At 38.4% G+C, this 6,550-nt stretch overlaps 1 non-coding gene across 1 annotated transcript; it reads right to left on the bottom strand.

Annotated features, from left to right (window-relative positions):
• Positions 1-542: 542 nt before the first annotated feature.
• LOC127124884 (small nucleolar RNA R71) lies at positions 543-649 on the bottom strand. The gene has a single exon (XR_007804363.1). It is a non-coding gene; the product is annotated as a small nucleolar RNA R71 (small nucleolar RNA).
• Between the last annotated feature and the right edge of the window lie 5,901 nt (positions 650-6,550).

Below are 6,550 nucleotides of genomic sequence, written 5' to 3' on the forward strand. Positions count from 1 at the left end.
TGCCACACACTTGCTCACAAGGCGAGCCGTTTTACTTACGAATCAACGACATTGAACTATATCTCCGAGTCTTACGACGAATTCGGGAATATCGTGCTGCAAACAATCTCCCTCCTATCGAAGTGCCCGACCTCAAAAATCTTCTTCCTTCACCGATACCCGAGATGGCAGAACCAGCTTGTGCTCTTCGAGATTACGCCGCTCCATCGCAAGATGAGCCGCATTTGAGTATTGCTCCACCCGCAATCGAAGCAAACAACTTCGAACTTAAGCCTTCGCTGCTACAGGCAGTGCAACAGAATCAATTCTCTGGAAATCCTACCGAGGATCCAAACCTTCATTTATCCGTATTTGTCCAATACGCTGATACCGTTAAAGCTAATGGTGTCACTTCAGAGGCAATTCGACTTCGTCTTTTTCCTTTCTCGTTAAGAGATAAAGCTAGAAGATGGCTTCAGTCTCTTCCTTCCAACTCAGTCACCACATGGAACGAGTTGAAGAAAGTCTTTCTTGCCCGATATTTTCCTCCAAGCAAAACAGCTATGTTGAGAGCCCAGATAAATGGATTTAAACAGAAAGATAATGAGTCTCTTTTCGAAGCATGGGAAAGATACAAAGACATGATGAGACTTTGTCCACACCATGGTTTAGAGGACTGGTTAGTAATTTATACCTTCTATAATGGTCTCTTGTACAACACAAGATTAACAATAGACGCCGCCGCAGGTGGTGCGCTTATGGATAAGCCTTATGCCGATGCTTATCAACTTATCGAAAGCATGGCCCAAAACCATTATCAGTGGGGAAGCGACCGAACAATGGTAGAAAAACCTCAAACGAAAAGTGGCATGTACGAGATAAGTAGCCTTGATCATGTTAATGCAAAAGTGGAGGCTCTTGCCCAGAAAATTTAAGTTTAAATGTATCACCTCCAGCCACCGTGGTTGCCGCAACTCAAAATTGCGAAGTTTGTGGAATCCAAGGTCACACTCCTGCAGATTGTCAACTCCTAACAGGAATCCAAGCAGAGCAAGTGAATTATGCTCAAGGAAATCCCTACTCGCATACCTATAACTCTAACTGGAAGAACCATCCTAATTTTTCATATAAGAGTAATAATGCTTTATACGCACCGGGACAAGCTCCCAATCAAGCCCCAGCTATACCTCCGGGATATCAAAAGCCGATCCCATCTACACCTAACAATAACGTTCCTAGGAAATCCAACTTGGAAACCATGATGGAGAACTTCATAGCTTCTCAACAGCAAACCAATAAAGATTTCTTAAATCAGAATGTACACACTAACGAACAAATTAAACAACTAGCAAGTAAAGTAGATGCCCTGGCTACCCATAACAAAATGCTGGAAACACAAAACTCACAAGTAGCTCAACAACAAGCGCCTACTGCTGCCCCAACTGGTACATTTCCTGGACAGCCCCAACCTAACCCGAAAAGCCACGCTCATGCGATCATATTAAGAAGTGGAACGGAAGTAGAAGGACCGTCTGATCCAAGGATGGAAAACCAAAACTCTAAAAAGTCAATTGAGGAAGAAAGTAAACCTAAGGAAAAGGAAGAGAGTAATAAGGAAATCGTAGAAAAGAAAGAACCTTATGTACCTCCACCACCTTATAAACCACCTATCCCTTACCCTCAAAGGCTTATTAAAACCAAAGATGCGGGCCAATTTAAAAAATTTGTTGACTTACTGAAACAATTAAACGTCACAATTCCGTTTACAGAAGCTATTGCACAGATGCCCTCATATGCTAAGTTCTTAAAAGAAATTCTTTCTAATAAAAGGAAACTTAAAGATAGCGAAACTGTTACACTCACTGCTGAATGTAGCGCCATAATCCAGAATATGCCTCCAAAACTTAAGGATCCTGGTAGTTTCTCTATACCCTGTCACATAGGAAAATTTGTCATAGACAAAGCCTTATGCGATTTAGGAGTCGGTATCAGTGTTATGCCTTTATCCATATGCAAGAAACTGGAAATGGGAGAATTAAGACCAACTAAAATGTCTGTACAATTAGCAAATCGTTCTGTTAGATATCCTGTAGGAATTCTTGAAAAAGTTCCCGTGCGCATAGGTCAATTCTACATTCCAACTGATTTTATAATTATGGATATTAGAGAAGATGAAGTTACACCCATTATATTGGGAAGACCATTCTTAGCAACCGCCGGTGCTATCATAGACGTAAAACGAGGACGACTCACTTTCGAAGTAGGAGAAGAGAAAATTGAGTTCATTCGCTCCCAATTTTTGAAAGCACCTGCAATAGAAGACACATGTTACTTCATGGATATCATCGATGAATGCATAAAAGAAACAGAGTTAGAAAATGACAAATTGTCTGACTATCGTGTAGAAGACAAACTTAACCAATGTTTAGCAATAACACCGGACCCTACGCAATGCCTTAAGAAACCAACCCTCGACCTGAAAACACTTCCCAAAAATCTGAGATATGAATTCCTAGACTTAGAACTTGAACGACCAGTAATAGTTAATGCAGACCTAGGAAAACTCGAAACCGAAAAACTCCTACATATCTTAAGAAAATATCCAACCGCACTAGGATACAACATCACCGATCTTAAAGGGATAAGTCCTTCTATTTTTATTTTCTTTTCCAGTCAATCTTTTAAGCACTAAATTAATTTTTCACACAATAGTTTCTACACCGGAAACTATTGTGTATCTTTTACTAGATCTAACCTTACGTTAGATCCTAGAATTTTATTCCTTCGCTTTTATTTTCCTGTCCGATTGAAGAATTCAAGAACAAATCCAACCGGTCTGTGGTGGAGTGTTCAAGATTGCTATTAATTACTCAGGTTCTTTAATTTATTGATTTAATTTATATATGCTTTGCATTGCTGTTTATTTATATTGTTTGCCTGATATGGTTTTATTTAAACCGGATAATTGTTTACTCCTGTTTAGCATGTCCGGCTAAGTATTTTAGATATCGGTATGTAAAGTAAGCGGAATGAAGGAATCAAAACTAAGTTGGTGTAATTTCATTTAAAAATAAAGTCACTCTTTTTATGGCCTCAATTTACAGCATTAATCCCAAATTTTTTGTACGAGAGTAAAAGACATAAAGAAGTTAAAAGCAATAGAGCGAAAGTTTGAGTTTTTAACTGGACAGTGTAAATTGGACATTAATTCTAAATCAGGGCGAAAGCAATTTTTAGAGTTAATTAAATTCTAATCTTTTTCAAAAAGTATTTTTAAAGGTTAAATGTGAGGGCGAGAGTTAAGCATTTAAGTTTAATTATATAATCTAAGTCAACAGAGCGAGAGTTTGAGACGAGGGTGTTTAAACGGTTATTATTTTAATAAAAAGAGTTTCTATAGATTCTGTTGTTTTCAAAAGGTGATTTTGGACTTAACTAATAAGTGACAGCTACGTTAATATAAAGTCATGGTCTATTCAACAGAGCGAGAGTTTGAGAAAAGGCTTTTAATCAATAGTGTCTACTGAAAAGATTTATTTTAAAACCAAGAAACCAACGAAGATTTGATTCCCTAATTACGACGAACTACATACCGATATCCGCTTAATTGATATTTAATTTTAGATCTAGTTTTAGTTTTACTTTTCCCCCAAACAATCAAAGTATCATCCGCCTTAGCTTTACGAAGAAACCTTAGAAAACAGTATATTGATTCATAAGTCCCTGTGGGATCGATATCTTTTAAAACTACGCGATAGAACTGTGCACTTGCAGTTAGTACCCCAAATCGACTCATAAAGTCGCGATCAATGTTGCAAGAGCATCTGCCATCCGGTTCTCATCTCGAGGAATATGATGAAATTCAACATTTGTAAAGAAAGTTGAAATCCTCATTGCATAATCTCTAAATGGTATCAAACCGGGTTGATTTGTCTCCCATTCTCCTTTGATTTGATTCACAACCAAAGCTGAATCACCAAAGACATCCAAATACTTAATTCTAAGATTCATGGCCTCTTCAAGCCCCATAATGCAAGCTTCATACTCTACCATGTTGTTTGTACATTTGAAAGTCAATCTAGCTTTAAATGGTAGATGCTGTCTTGAGGAGTAATACTCACTGCCCCAATGCCATTTCTATATTGATTAACAGCTCCATCAAATACCATACCCCAACGGGAACCAGGTTCTGGCCCTTCTTCAAGCAATGGTTCATCACAATATTTCATTTTCAAGTACAAAATCTCTTCATCAGGAAAATCATATTGTACTGACTGATAATCTTAAATTGGTTGGTGAGCCAAATGGTCAGCCAAGATACTACCTTTAATTGCTTTCTGAGATCGGTATTCGATATCATATTCTGATAACAACATCTGCCAACGGGCAATTCTCCCAATTAAAGCAGGCTTCTCAAATATATACTTGATTGGATCCATTTTGGATATCAACCAAGTGGTATGATTCAACATATACTGACGCAGACGCTTAGCAGCCCAAGCCAATGCACAACAAGTTTTCTCAAGCATTGAATACCGAGTCTCACAGTCGGTGAACTTCTTACTGAGGTAGTAAATTGCAAATTCTTTCTTTCCGGTCTCATCTTGCTGACCAAGAACACAACCCATACTATCTTCTAGCACAGTCAAATACATGATCAACGGTCTTCCTTCGACAGGTAGAGACAAAATCGGAGGTTCAAGCAAATATTCTTTGATACTGTCAAAAGCTTTCTGGCATTCTTCGGTCCAATCACAAGACTGATCTTTCCAAAGAAGCTTGAATATAGGCGCACATGTGGAAGTCATCTGGGAAATGAATCTGGAAATATAATTCAAGCAGCCGAGAAAACCTCTGACTTGCTTCTCAGTTTTGGGCGCAGGCATCTCTTGTATTGCTTTGAACTTGGCATGATCAACTTCAATACCCTTCTCGCTGACAATAAAGCCCAACAACTTACCAGAACGAACACCAAAAGTACACTTATTGGGATTCAAGCGGAGTTTATACTTCCTCAAACGTTGGAATAACTTCAATAAATGCTCAACATATTCCTCTTCATCAATTGATTTAGCAATCTTGTCATCGACATATAATTCAATCTCTTTATGCATCATATCATGAAAAAGAGTAGTCATTGCTCTCTGGTAGGTTGCACCAACATTCTTTAGACCGAAAGGCATCACTATATAATAGAATGTTCCCTATGGTGTAATGAATGTGGTCTTCTCCATATCTTTGGGTGCCATCTTGATCTGATTATACCCGGAAAATACATCCATAAACGAAAAGACTTTGAATTTAGTAGTATTGTCTACCAACATATCAATGTGTGACAGAGGGAAATCATCTTTCGGACTGGCTTTATTCAAATCTCTATAGTCGACACACATGCGGACTTTTCCATCTTTCTTCGGTACAAGCACAATATTGGCCACCCATTGCGGATACTCAGCGGTCACAAGGAAACCGATGTCAATCTGCTTCTGAACTTCCTCTTTGATCTTCACAGTCATATCAGGATGCGTTCTTCTCAACTTCTGCTTGACTGGATGGCATTCTGGCTTCAATGGAAATCTATGCTCCACAATCTCAGAATCCAACCCATGCATGTCTTGATAGGACCAAGCAAACACATCTGAATATTCTCGAAGAAGATCAATCAACCCCTTCTTAGCATCTGGACACAGTCGAGACCCAATCTTGACTTCCTTCACATCACCCTCGGATCCCAAGTTGACTAGCTCAATCTGCTCTTCAAATGGCTGAATAATCTTTTCATCTTGCTCAAGAAGATGAGACAATTCATCACTCACTTCTACATCACTTTCCTCCTCGGCCTCAAACACAGGGATTTCAAAATTTGGAGGAAGAGAATGATCATTGTATTCAATGGGGTTAGGAACCAACCTGCATAATGATTTGATATTTTGATTTTAGAGAAGTGAATTTGTGACCAAATATTATACAGATGGACAATTATATTGTTTACTTATGTTTTTTTTATTACCATTTTCAGAATAAAGCAAAACATAAAAATAAACATCAAAGATGTGGATGAATAGAATTAATTTTATTGATGATCAATTTAAAATTTCCAAACAATGTTCACTTCTCCCTTAGGCATAGGAGAATGACTTTTAAAAAATATATATAAAAGCAATTACTTAGATCAATGCAAAATAAGAGGAATATCAACGACAATCCAATTGTTGCATGTCCTTCCATGCGTTACAAAGTTGGTGCAGTCTTCCTCTTCACTATCCTCTAGCATAGCAACTAAGTGTTGTTCATTGCCATGAATGAACCCTCCGCTACGAAAGCTAAGTTGCATATCTTCAGATCTAACAACTGATGAGCCTTTCTGGAACCCCAAACCGGTTCTGCCTTTGTTGTTAGAGACCTCTACCATGCGCCCCCACTGATCATCAGTACCTTCTTCTATAATCTTTTGAGCATCTTTTAACAAGGACATAGGTGCACCAATTCTCCTCTCAGCAGCAATAGATAAGGCTTGGAACAGAGTCCCAACCTCATCATAAGCTTCCACATACGAGAAAGATGACAGATG

The sequence above is a fragment of the Lathyrus oleraceus genome, chromosome 2, assembly GCF_024323335.1.
Source record: "Lathyrus oleraceus cultivar Zhongwan6 chromosome 2, CAAS_Psat_ZW6_1.0, whole genome shotgun sequence".
NCBI lineage: Eukaryota > Viridiplantae > Streptophyta > Magnoliopsida > Fabales > Fabaceae > Lathyrus > Lathyrus oleraceus.